A 27969-nucleotide genomic window follows, 5' to 3' on the forward strand; every position below is an offset into this window, starting at 1 on the left:
CCTACCCAGAATAGAGCTCAAAAGGATTGTTTGTTTTTTGAGACAAGAGCTTGCTTCGTAGCCTGGGCTGTCCAAACTCACTCTGTAGCCAAGATGACTCAGAACTCCCTGATCCTCCTGCTTCAGGCTCTCAAGTACTGAGATTACAGGTATGAGATACCACACCCAGTTCCAAAATAGTTAGAGCTTTCTTCTACGGATGCAACCTGTTTCCTTTCTAAGTGCAGGCCACCAATAGAATTCAAGCTATCTGCAGCTTTACCTTTTCTTTTTTTCTTCTTTTTTTTAAATCTCATGTGTTTTGTGTTTGCATTAAAGCGGCTACATGTGTACAAATTCATGGTTTCCCAGATAGCTGTCTGCTTTATGTACCGAGGAAGTATCTGCTGCAGAACCCAGAACTTGTGATTTAGCTGGTCTATTCCACCTGTCCAAGAATCCTGTCTCTGCCTCCTAAGTACTGGGATTATGAGGCTGGGGCTGGGGCTGGGGGTGGGTGGGCATGCACCACACATACCTCACTTTTTAATGTGGGTGTTGGGGATTCAGACTTTAATTCTCACACTAACAGGGCAAGCAGTTCATCCAGTGAGCCATCTTCCTAGCCCATGATTTTCCTAATCTTTGTGAGCAGAGTTTGACAAGAGGAAACAGAGCTGTGTTTGGCTAACACATTCCACCCTGTACTTGCTTGCTTCTATTGAAATGTTCTAGACTTAAGAATTAGTTTATAGGACATTTCAGGTTTCCTCTAACTTCATGGCTATATGGCTTCATGGATTTAAAGGTGTGTGTGCGTATGACTTCTAGAAGCCAACCCTGCAAGAATTATAACCAAATTTAAAACTAAGGTTAAAAATCCTCTTTCTTAAAAAATATAAGTAACAAGGATGGAGAGAAATGCTGCCACTCTAGCTACCTCCATTTTCTGTCACAAGGGACACTTCCTGGTTACAGTTGTCATCCACACAAGTCGGAAACGATTCCGTTCTTTTCTTCTCTTGGTGTCACCCCTTTACACTGGAAGAGAAATGGGACACTGAGTTAGTAAATTCATCAAGGAAAATGACTTAGTACTGGAGCAAATGGTACATGCTTATGACCCCAGACACAAAAAGCAGAGGTATGAGATTCTGAACTCGGTGCTAGCCTGGGCTACATAAGAGACTCCATCTCAAAAAAAGAAAAGAAATAGATTCAGTGTTTTTCCTTAGTGAGAAAAATGCGGAAGCATTGATTAGCTGTGACATCACCATACTCACAAAGGAGAGACAATTCTGTGTCAGTCTTTTCTATCTTTCTTCCCATGCCCCCAAGACAAGGTTTCTCAGTATAGCCCTGGGTGTCCCAGAACGAGTTGCTCTGTAGACCAGGCTGGCCTCAAACTCAGAAATTTGTCTGCCTCTGCCTCCTGAGTGCTGAGATTAAACTTGAGGCACCACATCTAGTCTAAATCATTTTTTTTCCTTATAAAACTGTATGATGTGGGTTTTCAACCTAATGTCCCCTACTGAGCTGCCTCCTATACTCTCAAAGGCCAAGGAATTTTTCCAGTATTTTACTTTCTCACTTATTTCACTCCAAATTTTCTTTTATACCCCATTTCCTCACAGATCTCCACCTGATCCACATCATTTCCTAAGAGCTCAGAGTGTAGACAATACTAGGTCACAGCTAGAAGACACCTGGGTAATAAAGGAAATTCATAGTCCATACCACATCAGAACTGACTTCATTCCTCAACTATAAGAACATAGGTGATATATGTTCTTCTCATTTTTATCTGGCAGAATATTCTAGATCTAGTGGTTCTCAACTTTCTTCATGCTTCTTCAACTTTTTAACACAGTTCCTCACATTGCAATGACTCATAAGCATAAAATTATTTCGTTGCTACTCATAACTATAATTTTGCTACTGTTCTGAATCATAATGTAAATATCTGATGTGACCTTGGTGAAAGGGTCATTTGACCTCACAAGGGGGTGGCGACCCACAGGCTAAGTATCAATATTCCCTGTCAGTAATAACTGTTGGTATCCCAATGAAGCAGGAACCTAAGATCAAGGCCGTCACCTCAGTTTCCAAACAGATGCTTGGGAAAAAACTGTAAGTTTGTGATTCCCTCCTTCAACTTTAAGGAGATATAACAGTTGGTCCCAACCATAACAGCACTTACAGCCGCAGAGCAGGAGAGGCCTGGGGATGGAATTCTGTAAAGTTTCTACCAGCTAAGTAGTATCAAGCTAAAACTTCTGCCCCAACTTTGAATGTCGAAAGATAAAATATGGGAGACACTCAGGAGTAGGGAACATTTTAGGCCTATATGGGACTTGGGATTCAATCACCAGAACCTCCCCTCAAAAGACAAAATGTGTCTCCACATTTTGTGAGGAAAAAGTGTTGCCTCAAATGTTTTTGCATTAGAAACTTAATTCTCAAATTCTGTGCCACCACCGCCTGGCTCCTCTGTATTTTTAATGTACAGAAAGTTTAAGATCGCTGACTAGAAATCATCAATACATTTCTATTATTTCAGTAAAGAGAAAATGAATCTATCTACCAATTATTACCAAGTTTAGATGATGACCTTAGGTTTTCTCTCTCTCTCTCTCTCTCTCTCTCTCTCTCTCTCTCAGATAGAGTCTATCTACACAGCCAATCCTTTTGTTTATATTTAGATAATCTAAATCTATCTAGTCCTGGTTGTCCTAAATAAAACTCTTTAGGTAGACCAGGCTAGCCCCTAACTCACAGAGATTCACAATGACTTGAACTGAGTGCTAGGATTAATTTATTTGTCTTTCAAAGAAATTATGCAAACCCTGGATTACATTTGTATTTCTGTTTAAAACTACCATAAGAATATACAGGAGTAGAGCCCGGTGTGAGGTCTTTCTCACTTTACTGTTCTTTTGTGACGATGTTTCCTACTACCACCTGAGAAATCCTAGGGTTGATGAGAACAGTAAGCAGCAGTAACTATAAGCAGCAGGTAAGGTGGAGAAGCAAGCTTATGTTTCAGTGCTAGGACTGAAGGTGTACACCACCATGCCCAGTACTGCATTAGGGTTGTGATCTATCTACCATGCACAGCCCCATATTAGGATTGTGTTCCACCATGCCTAGCTCAGTAGGAACTGACAAAATATATTCATTGGACAGAGGCAAACTGCCAACAATCCCTGTCCCATAGGCATAAGAATCAAAGATGGATTCTTTCAACCTATCTAAGGATTTAAATACAGGCTGTCCACCCTGTAAGAATGCCTATAGCTAGCTACCTAGCACATTTTCCTAGCTGGAAAGAAGAAAGGCCTTGCAAAGCTGTTTCCCAGTGTCTTGGCAGGAAGACATAGGCTATGGTTATTTCCTCCTTGGGGATAAAGTGTAGCGGGTGGCACTAAGAACCCCTCTGTTTACTTCCTTTACGTGTATTTGAAATGTTAAGTAAACAGCAGTATGTTTTTAAAAGGAACCTCTCATTTCTGATGAGAATGCAGTTAGCAAAAGGGAAGGAGTCTGAATCCACCCTGAGAGGGTATTTCAGAAGCACCAACACGCTTTCCTCAGAGCTAGGGTACGACTTCACGCCAGTTTATTCTTGATTGAGTCTGGCATGGCATTTTCCTTTGGGATCATGAAACAGTGCAAGAGGAAAAGACTGGTATAAAACACGTCACTAATCACTCTGCCTTAGGGGTAAAAAAAACAGCATCCATCTTTATATTACGGAATAGGTACAGGATAATTTAACCAGAAAAGTTGGCTAATTCTAGTTGATCCTATGTAACCACCCATCAATACTGGAAACATTTAAACCTGTTGATACTTATGTTTGGAAAGACAAGTTTCCCCTTTGATTCCCTCACCCAGTCTAGTCCCCACAGGTGTAATGATTTCCCACCCACCCCAGCCGATATCCCATGCCTTGCAGAGGATGCTAATGCCACTCTTTAACATAGGCTCCAGGTCAGAGAGAAGCCTGTGCTTACCTCTGAGAGGCTGAAATCCCCCACCATGTGGGGTTGAGCTGTCAGAAAGGATCCTCCTGTCTGCTGGCCTAAAAGATGGTTTTAAGATTCATTTACAGTGTCTTTGGTTGCTTGCTTGTTTTTTTTTTTAACCTAATAGTTACAGACCTAGAGAATTTTCATTCTCTTTCCCGCCCAATTTCTTCTCCCATGTGCTACATCCGAGATCATTTAAGACTTAAAAACAAAAATGATAAATCTGCCAAGATGACTCTATGCTTGCTGCCAAGCTTGACAACCTGAGTTCAATCCCCAAAACCTACATTGCAAAAGGAGTGAACTGATACTCGTAGGTAGTCCTCTGACCCCACCCTCCAGCATACACACTTTAAATCTTTAAAGTAAAAATCACTGGCCTATTCTAATACATAAACCTCCAACTGGAAGCAGAGAAGATAGGACCCCAGATGAAGTTTCCAAACCACAGAAGTGACTGACCAACAGGCGTCATCATGGATCAGGGAGTGGGGAGGAAAGGAGGAAAGAGAAAGAAGGAGTGTCTGAAGTTTTGCTTCCTGTGATGCAAACCCCAGGCATCTTGAGATTCCTCATCCCACACCAGAGATTCAACTGTTCAAGAAGAAGCAGCGAGTTGCAGTTACAATTTTAATCTTATTTTACTCTACACTTTGGGAAGGAGAGAATGGATGGGGTACTAGGGAGTGGGGGAAGCTAGGATAAGACAGGACAGATGGATTTGGGAAAGAAACAGGACAATTAGAGGCGAGGCTAGGAGAGAGAGCACAGATCGGTCTTTATTGTGACTCAAGGAGGCCCATAAACAGTAACTGACCTGTTTTCCTTCTTTCTGCTGAGGAGCTGACACGAACTGGGCCCAAATGTGGGCAGGGTCACACCTCAAAGCCACCCCTTCTAGAGCACAGAGTTGGAACAACCTGAAAAAATACAAGAGGGCAACATTAGAAGGGTTTAAAAGAAGGAATAATTCTGCCTCTGTATCATTTCCTCTACTCGATGTCACGATGATGGGGACAATTAAAATCCCCTATCTGCAACTGCAAGCAAACTGTTAGCTGATTCTATCAGAATCCCCTCAAGTGCGCCTTCAACAGCCAGGACTCCCATTACCTCTACCAAAGTACATCCTACATTCCAGCAATTCTGAGGACAACGACACAGGAGAATGCTCAGACTGCTGGCTCTAGGTGGAGCTTTGAGCAGCCTAGTGGCATGGTAATAGTCTTGGATAGTACAATAGTACAGCTTAATGACAGAGTACCTGCTTAGCATGTGTGAGATCCTGGGTTTCATCCCAGCACCACAAAGAAAGACAAAAATGGCTGAATAGATACAGTTGATCCTCCAACACGAATTAAAAAAAACAGAGAGAGAGAGAGAGAGAGAGAGAGAGAGAGAGAGAGAGAGAGAGAGAGAGAGAGACACTTGGTGGTAATGGAAACAGGAGAGGAAAGAGAGCCGAATAAAACAAAAAATATGAAACTTACAGTGCCTTAAAGCAGAGATGACTGCAAGTATGCAAATGTGAGGGCGTTGCTTAACATATTTCAAACTGGACCAAATGCATGGCCTTCTCTTTCTACAAAAAAAAACAGAAAACACCTCTATACATTGCCTTCAGGAACAGGAGAAAGTCTGCTCTAGGGTTCCACAGGCCCCGGAAGCACTAATCTGATTGTTGTGCCTGCCTGTCGATGGGCTACAACACATCCGAAGCTACAATTCACTCGCCTCTTGCTCTCAACACAGCATCGCTCAGCTGAAGCAGAGTGCAAACTTAAGCAGAATAAAAACTAGGGTATAGCTCAGTGGGCCAGCACCTGCTTAGCATGCACAGGCGCTCTAAGTTCCCGTACCACAAAGTGGGAAAAAAATCCCATAATTATCAAGAATGCCAAGATGCAGTTGTCTGGCACATTTTCTCACTTTATCCTCTTTCAGGGCATCTGGAAACAAGCTGCACAAGTGTGTCATATAGCTATCATCTCTATATAGCTATCACCTCCCATCTTACTTGGAGCCATCCACAGACAGCTCCCAAGCACCCTGGGCAGGACTGGTCTGTGTGGATGGGAACACTCCATCACCCTGGGGTTTTTGACACCACGATTCCCCCAGCAGATTTTCTGTTTACATTTCAGTGGCTCCATCAGCCATATTTTTTTATGCTATTCTCTTCCAAACGTTCTCACACAACTCAGGAGCAGCTCTGAATGAGCCATGGAGAAGCTCAAGCCTGGAAGTACTTGATTCAACCCCAGTACTTCCCTAGGTAAAGAAAATTACAAATTCTTCCACAGAAATACTCATACACTTGACATTATGTTTTATTATTATGATAATGAAGATTCCTATCCAGGGCTAGAAGGGGAAGGATATTTGTTTTACTGTTTTGTGACTCATCTTAAAGAAAAGAAGTTGGAGTACATAGCTCAGTGGTAAAGCATTGGCCTAGCATCATCTCCTCCTTCTGTGCCACTGTCACAGAGAGACAGAGACAGAGAAAAAAGCAACATTTCCCTGATTGTATTCATTTTTAAAGTGATAATAGGTTGTGGCTGTAACTCCCATGTAGAGTATTTGTCTAGTGTAGACACGATGAGGCTTAAGGTTCAATGCTCACCACTGAAAAGGTTAAAAGCGCACACACACACATTTTTTTAAAATAAAATGTAATGACAGATATAGTATAATAGCCAAGAGTCTAGAAAGGATAAACCGTCAAGGTCTTCCAACAAGTGAACAGAGAGTCTGGAATTACACATTTACAGAATTGAAAAATAGTATTAAAATGTAGATCCACTTCCATTTCTCCATTAGACACCTAAAAACAAGCAAGCCAGCCCAAATGGCTTCCCCATTAACACAAAGAACCAAGGGATGGATCCACTCAAACCAAGGGTGAAGCTGAGACTAGATTCTCAAAACTGCATCCTCTGACCTTAGAAGTAAATGATTTGGATGCTGAGAATGCCAAACAATTCAGCTGAATAACAAGAGCCACCTCCCTGCTTGTTTTGAGTTCCACTAGGTCTAAGGGAGTCATAAAGCTTGAGGATGGAAAAATACAAGGCAGTTTTTTAAAGGAACTTTTAGATACCCCTTACCTCCATCATGAAAAAAATGGGGGGGCGGTTACGGCTAGTTATGTCCCAGAAGAAAAAAGGACTGACTGGCTAAGTACAGCATTTGAGGGTGGGTCTGGGATGCCGACTATCTGAATTTTCCTTCCCAGAAGGCTTGTGCAATTCAAAGAGGCAGGATATCTTAGAGAAGGCAGAAGCCTCTGGGAGGAGGAGTGGTGGGGGAAGCCAGCCCTCCCTCCCTCCCCCCCCCCCCCCCCCAGATAAGGGACAATGCTAAGCAAAGCCAGAAAGAGAAGATTAAGGAACCTGTCTCCAGGTCTAGGGAGATAGCAACAGAGAGATCAAAGATAAAAAGCAAGGATGGTTTAGAAGTAAAAGGTGGCATCCCATCTTCTGAAGATGAAATCTAAAATCTGTCCTCAGGCTCTCAGGAAATATGGAGTAAGTTGAGATGCCTAGGATGACAGCAAGGGGCCTTGGCCTTTGTAATATTTGACTGAAAAGGCCTGAGTCCCTATGATGTCCACAAATAGGTCTAGCATAAATACATGTGGGATAGTTTGTGAGGGATGTGTGATGAGAGCTGACCTGCCCAGTTCAGGCCAATCCAGAACAAGATACAAAGCACAAGATACAAGAGTAGAAATTCAGATATGAAAATGATTGAAGCACTTGACAAACTACAAAAAACATCTAAAGGGTGGGCTGAGCTGGGGACAGAATCTAACCTGACTAGCTATACCACCAAGTCTAAGCCTGCCCAGCCCCAAGCCCAATGCAAACCTATACATTTACTAACCAGGATGGCCCTGAAGGTTGAGAGAGTTGGGGCGGTGGCTCTCTGAATTCCAGGAAATTGATGTGTTTCTAGGCTTGGGGCTAGGCTATGCCTTGGATAGGTAGGCACAGGCTTGAGTAAAATGAAGGCTAAGGCATCCAACTCCTGATCAACTGAGCACAGCGAGGTGCTGCAGCCAACTCTGCAGTGCTTCCTCCTGAGTAAAGATGGGTTGCTAAGAGATGGAGACTGTACCAAGTTTAAGAGACAAGCGAGAAAGTAATGAGTGAGATGGCCACTCAGGGAAGAAAGAAAGATGCAGGATCCTCTCTACTTCCTTCCTGATGCCTACAGGAAGTGCTCACTCTTTAACCAGTCACTCAGAAGCTCTCCATGTTTTAGCCCAAGTTTTCTTTTTGTCCTTGTCACCCACCAGTACCATGGCTACCACTCCTAAATGAGCACGACACCTCCTTGATTCTTGGGCTCTACCTCAAACTCACACCTCCGGGGGAAGGCCCAGCAGTCTGTCCTCCTAGTTCTCCACAAACTAGTTCAAGGGTTAAATAGAACTTGTTGTGAAGGTCAACAACAAGGTCAAAACCCCCAGGAATTTAAATCAACAACCTGAGAGCCACTAGCCTATCAAAGTCCTGAACAAACACCAAAGCACTGAAGCAGAAACTAAGAATCCACTTCCAACACTGAGTTTACTTCCTATAGCACAACTAAATAAGAAAAAAAGGAAAAGGAAATCATCTACACGGGGGCCTTGTTTCTAGGTTCCTCTGGAGAAGGAGAAAGAGCATATTGGATACAAGCTTCAGACAGAATTAGGACAGAACTGCAATGCATGCATGGGTAGTCAGCAAATGGTGTTTTTCAAGTCTTTGCTACTCCTTGGAAATTCAGTTTATTTGATACTCGAGCACTTTGTCCAGAATTTCTGTGGACCTGGACAACTTCCCTTTGCCCTTTTCTTTACCCCTCCTAGACAAGAAGAGATGTTAAACAAAGGGTGGACCGGAAGAGAGAGAAGAAGCGTTAGAGGGCTTGATCATTGCCTCCTACAGCCTTAGCATTAGCTCAGGACCTACTGAGATATGTCAGGGTCCGGGAAGAGTTAGGATGGAGGAAGAGTGAATGGAGAACACTCCTCGGCTAGCTCAGTGCATGTTTAGCATCTATGAGGACCTGGGTTCTATCCCTAGCACCATAAGGATGAAACCAAAATCAAACAACAACAAAATATGAACGGCTGGAAGGATGCAGAGTCCGGTAGATGCTGGCCTGAACCGTCGCCACGGTAGCCAGTCTTCTCCCAGCATCTCTTTGTTTCTTCAGAGGAAGGAGGCAGGCAGCACCTTCCCTAATCACACCCTTTCCTGTAAGCACACAGCACGGCGAAGAAGCAGACTCCTTGCAACTCTTCTCTCCCGCAGAACACATCTTACAGGCAGGATCTAACAACTGCCAACTTCACAAGGCCAAGACGCAGCTGCCACCTGGTAGCCATTTGTCACCCAGCACCCTCCTCCCCTGGGAGGGGAACACGGGTGGCCCTTGGCACCAGGCTGTGAGAAGAACAAGTCCCTGGCCCTCTCCCCAGGCAGGCCAGACTTTTCCTAAACATTAGTTTTTCTGCTTGGCATCTAGGCCCTGGTATTTCATCACTTTCTTGCCCAGCTTAGCAGAAGCCTGTACCATTCTCTACTTTACCAACAGCTGAGGAAAAGGGGGGCAAGAAGTTAAAATGGTCTGCACCCATACAAGGAATGCCTGTGCAGAGAGAGGAGCAAGAGAGACAAATATCCTAACCTACCTGTTGTGCATAGTCACCTGGTTTAGAGTGGGGACTAAGCTTAACTCCTCCCCTACCCCACCTCTAGAGGAATTCTGGCTTATCAGGTAAAAACAGGTACCGGAAAGGCTGGAGTAGGGCCTCTATAGTATGACGAGATTGCAGAACTTAAAAGTGGAAAAGAAAAGGCTAAAGTCACAGAAAACAGGATTCGACTTAAGAGTATACCAGAAGCCTGCTTGTATTCAAGTATGCTAGTTCCAGGGGGTATTTCACGAGATATAAGCTCTATCTATGCCAGAAATGCAGTAAGCAGTTTATATGTATTCAATCCTTCTCCAAATCCTGTACAGCAATGATTAGTTATCTGATGGATGCTACACTACTCTTAAGGGATGAGGACAGAACTCCAGCCTGGGATTCTGTGACTCCATGATTCTTTTACTTATCAAGACACCACAAAAGATCACAGAAGAACTCTTCAGTAGAAGGAAACAATCAATTTAAAGGACTGGGAAACCAAGGCAGCAGAAAAACAAGATATAATGGAGCTGGAGAGGCTGAGAATTTGCAGAGCTGGCTGCAAATGCTGCTGGGCTAGAAAGGATACATGCATCCCATTGGTCCACCAGGATAAGAATAAGGAATGGCAGCAGACAGTGCTGGGGCCCAGACTGTTTGTTTGTTGGTTGGTGGTAGTATTTACTTCATCTTATGATTGTGGGTAACAGTTCATCACTGAAAGAAATCAGGGCAGGAGACTAAAAATAAGAACTGAGGCAGACAGATGGAGGAATGCTGCTTACTGGCTTGTTCTGGTTTGTGCTTAAAAACAAAACAAACAAAATCATGCAATTACTGGTGTTTAGAGGTCAGAGGTCAACATGTATGAGTTGGCTCTCCTTCCATCATGAGTTCCTGGAACTGAACTTAGGTTTACATGCTTGGTGGTAGGCCCTTTTACCAGCCTTTGAAAGATAGAATGGGGCCCAGTAAGGCCATGAGCTTGCTTCTTCTGGGGATATCCAATAGAATGGGTAACCAACTAGACATAACAATATTAATAAAAATAATTTTAAAAAGTTATCAGTCTGACCAGACTATATGATTCTTCCCGCTGACAAGTTACATATTTCTGAGGCCTCAGTTCTCCTATCTGAAAGTGAAGTAAACTTATTAAAATACATGGGAAACAATATAGCACCCCACAGTCTGAGCTACTGATATTATTGCTTCTTCACTGGGCATTCCCAGTCTCCCCTGGCCCCAGTGTTAAATCCACCTCAAGTTGCCTCCAGCTTCCCTTATTAGATTGGCAAAGTTCTGACAACAGCCCAATTGATGATCTTTGTTTTAAAAACAAACAAACAACAAATCCCATCTCTGCCCACAAGTGAGACAATTAAAAATGAGCAAGTTGGCTTATCACAGATACAGTCCCATTGACAGCAAAGGGCAGAACAGCTGCTGACTCTTGCCATGCTGCACGACAAGCAGGAAATAAAGTCCATCCGGCTATGTGTGCTGCCGAACCAAATCCTGCTCAGCTCCACATTTGCTAAACACACTCCTGGCACCCGTGAGGACAGGGCCACGGCAGCTTCCTCCTTGTATGCCCTAACATAGCTCTTCTCTTCCAACCAGCAACTTGCCCGGTCCACTCAGGCTACTGGACTGCAGTGATCTGACTGTTCTGGGCATGTCTCTGAGATACAACTACATATCTTGTTACACTTACAGCTTGCGGGAAAGCTGGGGTAAAGTTCAGTAGCAGTTTGCAGAGTTTTGGCAATATCCTGCAACTCTTTCATGAGTCCCGAGGTCTCGGGCTGGCCTTTCTGATGTGCTAGGGAAAGGGCACAGCAGCATTAAGAGTCTCGGCTCTTCCCTTGCAGGATCCCAGTGCAGGCTAAGAACCCCAGGGCAAGTATCTAACATCAGATCAGAAGGGGCTACACATTCCAGTTGCAGAGAGACTCTCCTAGGAAAATCAAACTAATTTTGTGGAAGATAAAACTGTGTGAATTGCTCCTCCCCTGGCTGCTTCTAGAAGGCACTGGAAGGTAGATTCACATCTTTCATTTGACCACTGGAAAAGTGGTCAGCTGTGGTCAAAATTTCACAGTGGGTAATCAGACATCACCAACTGTCAGCTGAGAATGACTGTCCGGGGGAAGTGATGTGCCCTAGCTCCCAGGGACCTGATAGGTGGCCCTCTGTGAATAAACAGATGGTCTTTCCTCCCCCATCTCCCAATTTTGCCTCTAAGAAAAGAATTCAATACTGCATGTGTGAAAGCAAACATACTCTAAAATATAAGTGGTTGATAAGTGTTTATACACAGTACAAACCAAAAAAAAAAAACCACACACACACACACACACACACACACACACACACAAAACCAAACCACTGGCTGAGTTAGTCAAATGTGACTATTACGGTGCCAGATGTGGTCCTCCTAAGAGACCCTGTGTCAGGAGATCGTGGCATAATCTGAGTACCAGCAGACTAGTCCAGTCCAGCATATGTCCAGGCTTGGGGAGATTAATGCAGTATATTGATGGAAGTCTGAGGCTCTGGTCCTCACTGCCCTGGCCTTGACCACTGGGAGTGTGATTAGGTCATGACAACCATACTGCCAGGGGTGGGGCATGCGGGATTAGGCTTTGGTCTTGCTGCTGTGAAAGGCTGTTCTCCATTCCTGACGGGCTCTGAAAGAAGCCAGTGTCACAAAAGCACATAGGTTAATTTGCTTTAGGTTGATCTCCTACCAGGTGCTGAAAGCACAGGCTTCCTGAACATGCACAAAATGTCGGTTCACATCTTCCAAGCCCCACCCTAAACAGACAGCTCCTTTACAAAGAACTGAATTCTCACCAAGTGTTAGAAACTATACAAAGAAACAAAAGGGGAAGATAATCCCAGAGAGACAGGTCCCTTTCTTGAACTCCCTCTCATATCTAGGTAACCACTAGGCCAACACTGAACCCACAGCTAAAGGAAAGGGATGCCCTGCCCCCAGACTTAGCACGGTCCCAGACATCTGGGACATGGCTGGACAATTCTGAGACAGATACCTGAGCATAAGGAATCTTCCTAGTAACAGATTTGGATTACCAAGCTAATGTCCATTTACAAAGTAGGAGGTGATTTACACATTCTCAATCAAAACACAAGGAATTGCTTTCACATCTATGGAACAGAGTACTGTATCTCAAGCAGAATCCTTTGAAGTATCACCATAAAGCAAGCATGTGATAAAGGCACTCTCTGAATGTTCAAAAAGAACATCCCTACTCTTTATCTTCCTTTCACAGTTTGCCTCCCAGTGATAGGAGGGGCCAAACCTCTAACAGTCCAAACTTTATCTCCCACTGACCACTCAAAGCCAAAGGCTGGACTTCCTGCAGCTAGCCTGTTTGACTTGTTCCAAACACTTGCCTCTCCTGCCTGTTGCAATGCCTAAGCGACACCTGCCTACCATCCACTTCAGCAACAACTTGCAGTACAACGAGGAGCACACTTAAGATTGTTTTCACAGTTCTGACTTATTTTGTTTGCTCATGTGCTGCAGATATACCCATGGCACATGTGTGGAGGTCAGAGGACATCTTGCATTCTCTCCTTTCGCTATATGAGTCCCAGGGATAAAACGCAGGCCATTAGGCTTGGTGGCAGATGTCTTTACCCACTACGCTGTCTCACCTGCCTGATGTGGGAGAGGCCTGCCATGGCCAAGAAGAGAACATGCTTTCTGTGGGCACTTACACAACAAACACAATAGCTATCTTCATCAAGATGTACAAACTGTAACAATAGCTAGAATAAAGCACAGATTATCTTTTTTTTTTTTAAATAAAAGGATCTAACCCAGTTGTCCCTGAATTCATGAGCCTCATGCCTCAGCCTTTCGGTATTGAGATTACAGATGTAAGTCACTATTTCCATCCACATACACTACTATTCTTACAGTAAGCCGTATGTGCTACTTTACTCTTCTTTAACCAGTGGAACCAAGAGCACATGCTTGTGTGTGCCCTCAATGATGAATAGTGCTCTGGATCCCTTGTCAATCAGCCCACCCAGTCCTACCCACTCAACCGTCTGGGTGCCTGGGTGTTCTATGGTTCAGTCCCCCAAAGCATTCAGATAACAGCAGCAAAAATCACTTCTCTGGGCATCAGTCAAGGAGGCTGTTAAAGCTGTGTTTCATACTCGTGTATGCACCGATTCCCCAGAGCACATCGGCTACTGCCCACCATGAGGGAAGCGTTCCATTTTTCTTAGCATTCAGTCAGTGAACATTAAGAAAACTGGTTTAGAAAATGATAAAAATCAAGATGCTAACCGTCAACTTTCTGGGGGTATGAAGGGTCTCTCTATAATCAAAGAATAAGAGTCATTTTCTTGTCTAAACACCTTTAGTTTCTCACAGTTTCACAGACAAGAGGAAACAGGCAGTAAGGATGGCAAGTCAGGCCAGGGACAAGAGAATGGGGGGAGGGGGGCAATGACAAACTAGACTATACAAGCTGAGTCCCCAGCACCACTTTCTATGCCTATACTCCAGAACACAGACAGCATTTCTTTAAAGGGGACTGCACAGAGGAGCTAAGCTATTCCACTCACAGCCTAGAACTGTCGTCCATGTGGCCTCCATCCCAGACAAAGAACCTAGCCAGTCAGGGGCCATGAAAGAACATGAGTCCGCTAGCTGGTTCACCCCACCAGCAAACAGCTTCAACACCCTGTACAAACAAAACCCCAGAAAACTTGCAAACAATGGTGTCTACAGTACTCACTGAATACACCTGAGATAAACTTCAAAGCTCTTAAAGATGCTCCATTACAATTCTGGAGAGAAAAACAAACACAAACAGCTGTAAGCACACTTCTACAGGGATGTCAGAAGCTGGTCATATCTTGGCAGTATCCCAGTGAGAAGACAATATTTTTTAAGGAAAACAAAAACCATAGTTGATATGGTGACACATATCTATTAATTCTAGCACTCTCAGAAAACCAAATCAGGGGCAGGCAAGATGGCTCAGCCTTCAAGGCCACCAAACCTGCTGACTTGAGTTGCATCCGTGGCACCTAAATCATAGAGGAAGAAAATGGATTCCCTTAGGGTGATCTCTGATCTCCAAACACCAATATGATACATGTCTGTCTCTCTCTCTCTCTCTCTCTCGCTCACACACACACACACACACACACACACACACACACACACACCACTTTCTCTCTCTTCAAATAAAAAACTAAATGAAAACCAAACCAAAGGTTTGACAACTGGCTGCCTTTTCACAGAAATGTATTTACAGTAAACGCAGACATGTAAAAATGAAAACTAAAACAATCCTAAATGTGCCACCTCTTTATTCCCTATAGTTCCCTAATTCTCTGACCTGGTTGAGATAAGAAAAAATCCTTTTACGATTCTCCTATAGGTGACTACTAATTGTGGTAATGACATTTTTGGAGCCTCTGGCCAAGGCTTATTTTGAATGAAATGAGAGTTGGGGACACAGATATGCTGGCAATTCTAGTTCTATCTTATGTCGAAATAATGTGTTACTAGTTCTAACCCAAATTTATAGCAAATTAGAGTGGCAATCACATGAGACAATGAAAGTTACTGAAGATGCTCTATGCTCTGGGCGGGAAGAGAACCTGAGCCCGCCATGTGCAGGCAGTGGGGGCCACTAAGGCTCCGGGTATCAAAAGCTCAAGGAAGTGAACAAGCGCCTGGCTAACAGGCTGGAAGACAGAGCAGACACAGAGTGAAATTACAACCCAAGGGAAAGCAGATCATGAGCCAACTGCTTTAAAGCTGTGGGGCTCACCAGAGGCAGGAGGTGCAGAACATGAGGGCAGTAGGGCAAAGGCAAACCTCAACTTGAAGAAAGGACCCAGCTTTTGGGGCAAATGTTAGCAACGAGAACACAGTGTGGAGAAAGCATAGCTTCTAAGTAGACCATTTTCACCCTCCTCTAGTGAGATGCTGAAGCCCATGGTTAGTTTATATTTATTTATTTAATCACCTTTGCTTTTAAAGTAAGGACATCAAGTGACTGAGATTGTTTTCTCAGGCCCTTACTTGTCAAAAGAAATTAACCACCGCTATTCCACCACCCCGCCCCCCATCTAACTACAAACCTTTTGGTTTGTTTCTGACCCATGAAAATAAACTCCTCTGGGAGCCCTCAGCGCATACAGCACATTGTGAGAAAGGAGGGAGAGTGGAGTAGGGGAAATGGCAAAGATGAGGCTGGCAGAAAGACTCTGAGGTCAAGGTTCCATCTGGGAAGGGATGAACTTTAGCCTGCCACTGTGGAAACCCACTGATTTTTTTTTCCCCTAATCATATCCATACTTTAAAAAGCTTTTAACTCGAGGCACAAAACCCCAGTTAGGAGGGAACTATGACAGTTTAAAGGACAGACAGGAAGAGGTCCTGGTGGGGAGGGGGCACAGAGCATCACAAAGGGAGACCTGAGAAGAGGCCCTGTGGCAATATTCAGAATGCCCCTGGGCTGCCTGCCTTAGGTAACAGTGGATGACGAAGCAGTTAGCATATGAGGGAAATTCCTCCTGCAGGAGGGAGTGTGGGCCACACCGTGGAATGTGACTATGGGATCAGAATTAAGAAAGTCCCAGGTCCTTGGGCTTGGCAAGAGGCTCCTTTGTCTGCTAAGCTGGCTGTCCAACTTTTAAAAGTTTTATGTGAGTCTGCTTTAAATGGCTAGTCATGACCAGAGGCTACAGCACTGGATAGGGCAGTATGTGATGCTTTTCTCTAGTATTCTTGGGTTACTACACATTGTAGTCCTTTGTTTTTAAGCCCCAAGGCAGGAATAAAAATAGTCTAGTATGGCCTTCCCTGTAGGCATGGGAGGGGGAGGTAGCCCGCAGACTTAACTTACTTTGCTTACTAGTTATGAGCTTCAGTACATAGAGGTAAACAGCCCACAAAACCAGCAAGACAGGGGCATCTCCTAAGCAGGCAAATGAGCCATCCCTACCTTCCTCATACACACAGATCCTGATCAAACTGGGCCCTGCCTCAAACAAAGAAAAGTGGTCAAAACACTGGAAAAATGTTTATAAATCTGGGTCTCTTTTAAATGCAGTTTGGGAATAGAGGGGAGAGCTAAGACTGCTAAGAGTGCTGGCCAAGCATGCCTGAGGCCCTGAGCTTAAGCTTCAGGTCTGCAACAAAAAACCATAAAAAGCAAGTTGGTACATTTAAGCATTGATGAAGCTAGTCTAAAATGAACATAATACCTTACAAACTAACTGTGTAGCATTTAAAATTACGGCAGAGGCTAGTGAGCAGGGCTCAGTGGGTAAAGGTACTTGCCACCAAGCCTGAAAACCTGAGTTTGATTCCCAGGACCCACATGGTAGAGAGAAGCAACTTCTAAAAGTAGTCCTATCTAGGGGCTAAAGAGATGGTTCAGCTGTTAGAAGCACTTGCTGCTCTGGCAGGGGAATTCAGGTTCCTAGAACCCACTTGGTGCCTCACAACCATTGATAACTGAGTTCTAGGGGATCCAACATCCTTCTATGGCCTCTGAGGACAACAGCACATATGAGGAGCACATATAGGCAAAACACTCAGACACATAAAACTAAATTTCTTAGACGAACAAAAACAACAGGCATGGTGGTGTTCATCTTTAATCCCAGCACTCAAGGGAGACAGGCAGGTAGGTCTCTGTGTTCAAGGCCAGCAAGATCAAGGAGAGTAGGAATACACAAAAAGACTCTGTCTCAAAACAATATATATACACAAATATAGAAGTTAAAAGTTAAAAAGATTTTAAAAAAAGAAGTTAAAAGTTAAATAAATAGAATGAGAATTTGAAATGTACATTGACACATAGGGGCACATGCTGAGACAGCAGGAACCCCAAGTTCAAGGCCAGCCTAGGGCAGATACATAGTGACTTCCCTGTAGCCTGGGCTACATTACATAGCAATACTGTTTTGTTTGTTTTGCTGTGTGTGTGTCCTCTCCTACATTCTATATAGATGCAAATAAATCAGGAAGGGCAGGTTACAATCAGAAGATTTAAGTAAAGTGGAACAAAGCCCTTATGATTCTGTCCAAAAATCAGAACTATATGTTAGTCTCATGGTACTAAGAGATTTAAAAAAACCTCTCAACATGGTTACCGATTTACAACATGCAGAAAGAGTTGTTTTGCATATTGAAACTGCTGAACTTATACCAGATGATACAGAATTGACTTTATTCATTCAGGTTCAAGTATAATAAGGAATAGACTGTATTCCATATACATAACACATATCTGATCCCATATGGGTCTGCCAGGTCATCTAGAACAAAGTAATGCAGAAATTGATCAATTATTGATTGGAAATGTACTGAAGGCCTCAGAATTTCTCACATACACACTAAAATCATGTCAATTGCAAAGGTTTAAAAATGACTTTTCTATTACATGGCAAGAAGTCAAGGAAATTATAAGGAGATATCCTCCTTGTTCTTTATACAACCAAACACCACTACCTGCCAGAAGTAACCCCAAGAGTACTCAAAGGAATTAAATCTGGCAAATGGATGTGCTCCATTTTGTAGAATTTATAAAACTAAAATATGTACACCACACCGGTTGATACATATTCAGGTTTTCAATTGGCAACTGCCTTGAGTCCAGAAAAGGCTGATTTGGTAATCACACATTTACTAGAAGTTATGGCCATCATGGGTATACAAATAAAGACAATGATCCAGCATATGTCCCTAAGAAAATGAAAACTTTTTTATGTATTACAATATAAAGCACATATATTCAAGTATACAACACAATCTTAGAGGCAGAGGCAGGCTGATCTCTGTGCGATTAAGGCCAACCTGGTTTACAAGTGCCAGACTGGACAAGTTCCAGGCAGGGCTAGACAGTGAGTCCCCGTTTGACAACCCCTTCCCAAGGTACCTTAAGAACAACAAACAGGACATGCATGCTCGCTTCCAAAGATGTGGAAATAAAATACTTCTAAGGTCTCAAATATTATTTATATTTATGTATTTGTATATAAGTATTTTGAGATAGAGTCCCAGTGTGGAGTCCTAACTTGGAACTCACTACTTAGGTCAGGTTAGCCTTGAACTCATAGCGATCCACTTGCCTCTGCCCCTCTAGTACTGGAATTAAAGAAATGTACCAATAAATTTATGATAAAAAGCCACCCCTACCCACTCACAACTACACAGACAAAATCTACTGCTAGGTCAAGAGAGGGGGCTACTCACAAACTTAGTACCCAGATGAGAAAGAGGCAGAAGGCGGCAGAGCATTAGGTCTACCAGAAGCAGACAGCTGTGTACTCGGGGAAGGGTATGGGAGTGAAAAGCCTGATGGGGAAGCTGATACTCAAGCACCAGGTGCTGCTGAAGGGCAAGGGATGATTACTGAGGATGGGGGGGGGGGGCAAATTATGGGGAACTGGGAAAGGTGGGTTCGGAGTAGTGAGGGGTATAGGCTCAGAGTAGTCTGAGAAGATGATGTAAGAGTTCAGAAAACTTGTTTGAACATGGAGACTGGGGGAGGGGTGACTGACTAGAAAGGGGAACAAAGGGAATGGAGAAGATAAACCAGAACAACTTTCAAAGGCAGGCAGGCAGGCAGGCAGGCAGGCAAGAGAAGTGAGAACAGCCATAGGCGAGGGGCCCTAGGCACCAGAATGGACCAAGATGGTTGACAGAGTTAGGCTAAATTCTGTTAGACTCTGGGTGTGATGCAATACATAGAGGCCTGCCCAGAAGGTGGGCAGTAAGTAAAATAGTAAGGGGCGGGAGTGTAAAATAGAACTGAAGAGACGCCAGCACTCCCAGCATAAAGACCAGTGGACAGAGCCCTTTCACCTGCATATGGCAGAGTGAAATCTTTCCTGGGGCGGGGCAGGGGGGTCTTCATCTTTAGCACACAGGAATTCAAAGATTTGGTTGGATTGGTAATCTCCAGAAAAAAAGGTAGTTAGTTGGTCCTATCTGTGGGTCAGAAGAAGAAAATGGGGCAAGCCATAGTTTAATGAACAAAAAACCCCAGAGATCAGGCAGGAGACAGGCCAGTGGCTGTCAGAGATAAACAGACTCCCTCTACCCCCACCCTCTACCACCAGCCCAACAGCCAAGGAGGATGAAGTTCAACAGAGGGGAGCTCTTAGCTTAAGTCTTTAGAGGCACATGACCTCAAGGTGTTCTCCAAAAGTCCTGAGCTGGTGCATCGCTCACATTTTTACTTCCAAGGTGGAAGCAAGATAGAGAAGGTGCAAGGTCATCCTCTGTCATACGGGGAACACGAGTCCAGCCTAGGGTACATAAATCTACTTATATACGTACCCTCACTTATGCACATCCCAGACATGTCTATAATCTATAATCCCAGAAGCACTCGGGCTACTTTGTGAGTTACAGCTCAGACAGAGCTACAAAGTAAAACCCTGTCTCAAAAAACACCGCACCCCTACCTCCTCATCCCTGACCCCCACATCAAATGGCCCAAGGACAGTGAAATGGCACTTCTGGGAGGCCCTTCCCCTACTCAGGGAGTCTATGGCATCCTGCTTCCCACTCCTGAAGGGTGACAGAGGAATTATGTGTTATTTTAAACATTGCACCTTATATACTCCAGTAGAGAGGTAAGCCTGTTACTTTTCTTCCAGCTGACACCCAATCCAGTCATGAACCTGTTCTCCTAAATATAAACTTGTAGATTCCACATACAAATTACCAAGGGCACCAGATCTCCCAGAGAAAACACCTTGCAAATTCTCAACCCAAATACTTTTCACATTTTCTTTCTGGGCTGAACTTTGCCGCTCTAATAGAGATGCCGCTCAGTGTAAACGCAGGCTGACAGCTCATACAAGACAGGGTCCCACTATGTAGTCCTGGCTGGCCTGAAACTCAGAGATCCGCCTGCCTAGGCCTCGTCAAGTGCTAGAATTGAAGACATGGGCCACCACGGGCACTGTGATCTGGCAGTTCTCACAGGTTCAGTTACATCTGGACCAATCTGTGAGTCAATCAAATCAGCGTGCATTGAGTTTTAGAGTAGTTTAGATTTGACTCAAGATTTCCATCAATTATATACACCATCGTTGGAGTACTTAACTAAAACCAAACCATTTAAACTGGTGAAGGGGAAGAAAGTAGATGGTAGGCGCTCCTCCCCTGTATCTCTGCTATTCTCATCTCTATTCAATTACTAGACGAGCAACTGTTTCTCAAAGGAAAACCCTAGACTTCAGTCTGAATATTAAAACCTCGGCTGAGCAATAGTTTGAAGAAAACTAAAAATTTCAACAATTTGAGAATGAAATATTATGTTCAGACCATACAGAGCATAGCAGTTGTTCCCAAATAACATGAAACCTGAAAGAGGCAACGCTATCTTTACCCTCCACCTAGAGAGAGTCAAAGCCAGGACACTGTCCCCTGTAGCGCTGCCAAGGAACCATCTTAACTGCAGCCTGATGAGTACAAGGGACAAAGCAAGTGAGAAAATGCATGGGCCAGCAACGGACCAATGACAGCAAGATATCAAACCTGCCTGGAAGAAAACGAACATCATCCCATTTTATTTATTATTTAAAGATGTATTCATTTTTATAATATCTGGCATATACATTATAATGCATGTATAACATATACATATATCATATTGTATACCATATATTATAATATAAAATCTATACACATATACCATGGGTCTGCATGTCTACGTACGATGCACATGACTGAGGAGACCAGAAGAGGCACTGGATCTAGAAAATTCCTATGATTGGAGTTTCAGAAGGTCATGAGCTACCATGTGGGTTCTGGGAATCCAATCCAGGTACTCTGGAAGAGCAGCCAGTGCTCTTAAATGCTCAACAATCTCCAGCCCCTGTCACAAAATTTAAAGATGTAAGGAAATAAGCAGTTCTTAATGTCATTTGGAAACATCGGCTAAAATGCTAATAATTAGATCCCCTCCACGTAACCCCTTCCACGAGCCTTCAAGAGGAAGGCTGAAAATTATTTTACCCCATCTCTTGGAAGGAAAACCACATTTTCTCTATTAATACAGCAGCAGACTCAAGAGAAACCTTTAAACTGCTTGATGGAATCCAGTTTCACACAGGCATCTCAGAGAGGAGAGAGAGATGAAAGGCCAGAGAAGACTCAAAAGGGAAGGCGATGAGAACGGGGCCTCCCACCTCCTAAGCCAGAAGATTGCACATAAGTTAACTGAAGAAAATGTTCTTGTAATGTGACTGAACTACTTCACTCTGAGAAACCACTTCCCACTAATGCTTTGGCTCTACCCTAACAACCTTATTCTGTTTATTGTTCAGTTTTAAATGACTGAGCAACTGTAGCCCAGCTATGCATCTCCATGATTGGCCAACACTGTCAGTAGCCCACCACACACGTAAACCACCAACGAATGAAGCTCATGGTATGGGGGCTTAACTTAAAATGTGAACTGTCACTGTCGCACCACACTTCCTGTCTCCATTCAAGAAAAAGTAAAAGATTACGATAGGGCCTGGCAAACTGTCATCCTAAAGATCAATCAGCAAGAGCACACAGTGTGGTTATGGAGCAGACTCAAGAGCCATTCTCTGAGCCTGGGTTCAATTCCTACATCTAACACTTGCATTCTGACCTTGTGATGCCACCCTCTGTGCCTCAGTTTCCAAGAAAGTAACAATAGCTACATGATATGGTTGCTGAGGGCAAGAGGAGTGAGTACATTTGTTAAGTGCTTAGGGACAGGGACACACAGTACAACCCCCCCCACACACACACACACTTGCTGTTATCATATTTGTGATTGTATTTTCCTGGACATTCACACTAGTAAGCACTTATCAGTACTTTAGGCTCAATTCCTCAATCATAAATCCAACTGGTGCTAAAACTTAAAGTAAGTCGTTTTTAATCTTTACCAAGAACTCAGTAAAATGCCTTAGCAGGGCCCCACTGCAGTTTCTTCTTTTGCTTATGGTGTGAATTATCAATCAAAGAACCGAGGGCCTGGCACATAAAAGCAAACACTCTACAATGGAACACGCCAGCTCTCCAGCTTCTGCTGAAACATTGAGAGAAGCTTAATCTTTGGTACCAACAGGTTCCCAGATGACACTTTTTATGCTGCTTATTTGGGGAACCACACTTTGAGAATCACTGTGAAGTGAACAGTTAGCTCGTGTTTAGGCTCTAGGCCCTGTCTTCATTTATTTATGTTCCGAGTCAGGAGATGAAAAGATAAACAGACAAAGCAGGTGACTCACTCACCTTTGCGTTCAGGCGAGTCACTTTGCTAGTTAGGGCCAGCGAGCTGTGAACACAAGGGATGCATATCACTACAGGCTGGGGCTTTTTAAAGCTGCCCATAAGACCTGCTGGTTTGTCTTGCTGCCACCTCTAAGCATGTATAATGCCAACATGGCCACATTACCACTGCAGCCTGAATCCTCGAATCACCAACATGGGATGGAGTTAGACGAATGTTGTAACTCTTCAACAAGTAAAGGCATGAGTTAAATGTTTTAGAGCTCAAGGCCTATTTGATACCTCATTCAATATAGCTTAAATGAACCAATGTCTCTCAGTGACATGGTCGCACACACCTTTAATCCCAGCACTCAGAATGCAGAGACACGTGAATCTCAGCGAGTTCCATGCCAGCTTGGTTTACATAGTGAGTTCCAGGCCAGCCAGGGCTGCAACCTGAAATCCTGCCTGTCTTAAATAACCAACCGATTGACAAACAAACAATGCCTATCATCTCTATGACACAAATACCCACATCATATCCAATCTACTAAACACTCATGTACATGAGGATGAGTGGGCAATTCTTAAAAATCAGCCAGGATGTCTACCCTATCCTCATTAACTTTTATCTGCAATCATGTTTTTATCTCTTCCCTTTTGAGGTCTTTTTCTAGTCAATTATAAAAATTTCTCACTGCAGTACACTCATGAAACAATTGTCAAAGAGAAAGCTAAATATGCTAACAAGTATTTCCAAGGTGAAAAGTAAACACTGGAGGGCTTGGAACAAGAGTTCGGTTAGATGAAGCCTTACAGAAGGCCTTCTCTACATATAGCTCCTATAATGCTATCTTCCCGCATCCCCAAATTCCGAAGTTTCTAAAGCAATACTGGGACCTGCTATGTGCTGACTGCTATGCTGTACCGAATCATGAGTGAAGTCACGTACGAACTGTATTAGATATAAATAATCTAGAGATTACTAAATCTTAGCATCCTTGGTAAGGGATCTTGAAAGTTACTGCCTGTAGGCAGAGAAGGGCGACTGTGCACTTCCCTCTCTTTACTGGAACCCTTTGACTCTGACTCTCTCTCTCTCTCTCTTTCTCTCTTTGTGTGTGTGTGTGTGTGTGTCTCTCTGTCTCTCTCTGCTTCTCTGAGACAGACTAAAAGCACAAAGCTTCCATTTTATTTGTGTGTGGACTGATAACTTATTTTGCCCAAAAAGAAAAGGAAAATCCCTTCTTTCTAAGGGATAGGGCAGGATATCACCACTAAGTTGCCCAGGATGGCCTCAAAAATCTCAGTTTCCCTAAGTGCTATGGTTAGACGCATGCATGTGCAATGCCAGGTTTAAACTAGACAATGAAATACACACAATTGAAATAACAAGAACAGAATCACGCATGGCCTTCCAGTGTATTGAGCCAGAAGAGCAATTCCCTGGAGGGCTCCATGGGGACCCTAGTCTACAACTCATTTCAAAGGAGGAAGAATTCCTCCTAGAATATACCATCATTCTACACAGAACAAAAGGACAGGGACAGACACACACACACTTTGAAAACTTTTTTCTTAAGGAGGGCTTCCTGTTCCCCTCTTGGCACTGTTGAAGTTCAGCATCTGAGATGAAGGAAACTTGTTGTGCCGGGCTCCCTTGAACACATTCTCTGGGTGTCACATTCCATCTTTTTAGGTACTTTTCTGTAGCTCCCTCTAAAAAAAGGTCAACACTCATGCAATACATTTAGTCCTACATTAAACTCAGCTGAAAAAAAGTCAGAATTAAAAATAAAGGGGGTTGGAGAGAAGGCTCAGCTGTTAAGAGCAGTGGCTGCTCTTCCAGAGGTCCTGAGTTCAATTTCCAGCATCCACATAGTGGCTCACAACCAGCTACAATGGGATCTGATGCCCTCTTCTGGCATGCAGGCATACAGAGTACTCATACATAAAAGTAATTAATTAAATTAATTTTTAAAAAAGAAGAAAACCCAGGTAGGGTGCAGTGGTGCGCGCCTGCAGCCTTAGCTACAGAGAAGACTGAAGCAGGCAGACTGTTTGAGCCACTGAGTTTGGAGCTAGCCTGGGTGACACAGCAAAACGCCCTCTCCAAATGCCCATCCCATGTACCCGATCCACGCTGGATCACTTGTTAGGCAAGCTCTCTGCCACTACACTGCATTACCAGCCCTGAAAATCTAGCTTAACCTACCACTCCCTGCAAAGTGTCGTTCTACTTGTATTAAGAAAACCAAAAATCTTCAACCGAGTCGAGCACTGGTGGCACACACCTTTAATCCCAGCACTCGGGAGGCAGAGGCAGGTGGATCGAACTCTGAGTTCAAGGCTAGCCTGGTCTACGGAGTGAGCTCCAGAACAGGCTCCATAGCCTGAGAAACCTTGTCTTGAAAAACAAAACAACAAAATTTTCATCTGAGTCCTAAAGCAGGATCACTTCTTCACTTTTCATAAGGAAATAATAACATGGCACATTCTCCTAGACCTTTTTTTTTAAAAAAAAAAAAAGGAATTGTATGCCATTAGAACAAAATATTAACTAAAGGAAACAGCATCATATCTTATGAGTGACTTTCCCACAAAATTCCTAAATGTTTTATTATTCAGCCAAGTGACTTTACAATGTTCATACTGTTTCATCCAACCAGAGTCCTTGAATGCTCATCTGTGAAAGAGATATGGGGATCCAACGTTGAGAAAACAAAACCATATAAAGCAATACTACATGGCTCTTGTGGTCTAACTTGATCACTTTATTTCTCCTACATACATGTCCATCACAGGAGAATCTAGCTGTAAGTAAATTCCTGGGATTTTATAAACCCAAACCCCCATTTACTTATGCTCAGGTTTGCAGTGTCATATCTATATCTATAAATTATCAGATAGTTTATCAAGATGACCCCTCTGCCCTGGCCAGACCTGGTTGAGTCAGCTTCTCCTAGGTGCTGCCACAGGGGACTGGAAGTGACTGCCTCTTCTGGTCTCCCTGCTGTTGCCTCTCCTTAAACTCCAACTTACACCCAAATATTGTAGCCCATTCATGCCATGGTCTTGGGATGTGTCAATATTCGTATAAAATTAAGGCCAGGAACCAAACTCAGCTCTCAGCTCAACGATTCCCAAGGCAGAACACCCTTTCTATTTTGCAGTTCCTCCCCTGAGTGGACCGAGGCACAGAGAGCGCCAGCATTTTCTACTCCTGGAACTGGCTATACAGATCACGTGACTGCTGAAATCCCTGGACAAAAGCTGGCATTGTCCACTTTTCCTTGAAATCTCCAAATCCAGGATAAGACCAGCAATCAAGTAACATCTTAATCCTCCAACAACCTTAAATCAATTGATCAAATTTTTCTCCTTGGGTTTCCTCACCCTCTTGATAACTAACTTGATATCTATAAGAGCAATTTTAACCAACTTTAAAGCTGATTGGTAGTATATCTATTTAAACTTATATTTATAGTATTTATAAAGCGGAAAGAGCTTTTTAAATAGTGGATATGACAGGCTGAAGGGCAACTAACAGCCCAGCAACAGCTGTGATGGCTTCAGAATTCTGGGGACATCAGAGGATAAACTGGGAGCATGCACTTTCCTGCTCTCTAACCATCAGCTCCAACGGAACAAAGCTCTCTATGCCTGTGATTCACAGGGCCGCTCTCCAGGCAGCCAGAGGCTATTCCATTCCAAGCCTGGACACTTCCCTACCCGCACCTCCAGTTCTACCACTCTGCTAACAGTGTCCCTGAGGCTCCACCTACCAGCGGAGATGACAAATGGAGTAGCCTTCACAACCTGCTACAGGTCACTTCTTCTAGTTGCCACAAATTTCAAAGACAAACTATTCCAACCTCTCAGCAACACTTTCTGTACTTATCCTCTGTGCTATTCCCACTTCAAAGGGACAGCTCCCAAACCTAGCACTTGCTTCATGGGAAGTCCTGGCTTTTAATTTCCTTTCTAGCTATTCTGGGCAGCTAACATATAAACGATTAATTCCTATTTCTTATATATAATTCAAATGTGCTTTTCAGACTGCCTGACACTCTGAGAAAATGACTACAATGTAAGAGAATCCTTTCCACCTTCAGTGTAGCAATCTGGAGTCAAAGTTTCCCTAGATACTGGCTAGACTCAATTTTAACTCTAAAATTCAAACAAACAATTTTGCATAGAAAAAACACCAAGGGCTTATCTGAAAAGGAAGTTCACATTATCCTTACATCAGTGTAAGTAATGTACTACAGCAAATTTAAATGTACAGAATAAGTCTTAAAGTTAATATATTGAAAGCTAATGTATCCACAAGTGACTATTAGATCTGGTCCTTCTGGGCATGATGAAAAGTCTGCAAAACTATCCCGGCACACAGAAGGCTGAAGCAAAAGAACAGTAGCTAGTTTAAAGCCAGCCTGGGCTACAAAGAAGAGCCCTGACTCTTAAAAAACAAACAAACAAACAAACAACAACAAAACCACAACACAACACATACACACAATCAGACTAGAGATGACTCATTTAAGAAGGTTTGCTGCTCTTGCAAAGGACTTGAGTTTGGTTCCCAGCATCCACATTGGGTATCTGATGTCCTCTTCAGGCACCCACACTTACATGCAAATAATCACACATATCTATGAAATAATAATGCAATAATAAAATAAATCTTATAGCACAGTCTAATTCCAAGATCCCTTTTTCTAGTGTCTTTCAGGGTACCTAGGACTTTTCTGGTGTGGAGGCATCTACTTTCTTTAAAACAGAAAAGTTTTAAAAACAAAAACAATGGCATCTTTGGACTGGACAGATGTCTCAACAGTTAAGAGCAGTTGTTCTCACAGAGGTACCGGGTTCTATTCCCATCACCTATACAGTGTCTCACAACTGTCTGTAACTTAGTTACAGAAGATCTGATGCCCTTTTCTGACCTCCATGGGCACCAGACAGGCATGTGGAGCACAGACATC

The 27969-nt window shown here is 43.4% G+C and overlaps 1 protein-coding gene across 13 annotated transcripts in view; it reads right to left on the reverse strand.

The window, feature by feature from the left end:
• Rreb1 (ras responsive element binding protein 1) overlaps nucleotides 1-27969 on the reverse strand; it is a 178598-nt gene that overhangs the window by 58288 nt on the left and 92341 nt on the right. For 9 of the 13 annotated variants that reach the window (XM_075969876.1, XM_075969880.1, XM_075969879.1 and 6 more), the window contains exons 2-3: nucleotides 4828-4930; nucleotides 920-1020 (exon numbers count right to left, since the gene is read on the reverse strand). The gene's annotated coding sequence lies outside the window, so the exon portion shown is untranslated. Of the gene's footprint in view, nucleotides 1-919; nucleotides 1021-3995; nucleotides 4064-4827; nucleotides 4931-5500; nucleotides 5593-27969 lie in introns of all 13 variants that reach the window. The other 4 variants (XM_075969874.1, XM_075969872.1, XM_075969873.1 and 1 more) reach the window with 2 other exon arrangements.

This window comes from Microtus pennsylvanicus, chromosome 4 (genome assembly GCF_037038515.1).
Source record: "Microtus pennsylvanicus isolate mMicPen1 chromosome 4, mMicPen1.hap1, whole genome shotgun sequence".
Classification (NCBI taxonomy): domain Eukaryota; kingdom Metazoa; phylum Chordata; class Mammalia; order Rodentia; family Cricetidae; genus Microtus; species Microtus pennsylvanicus.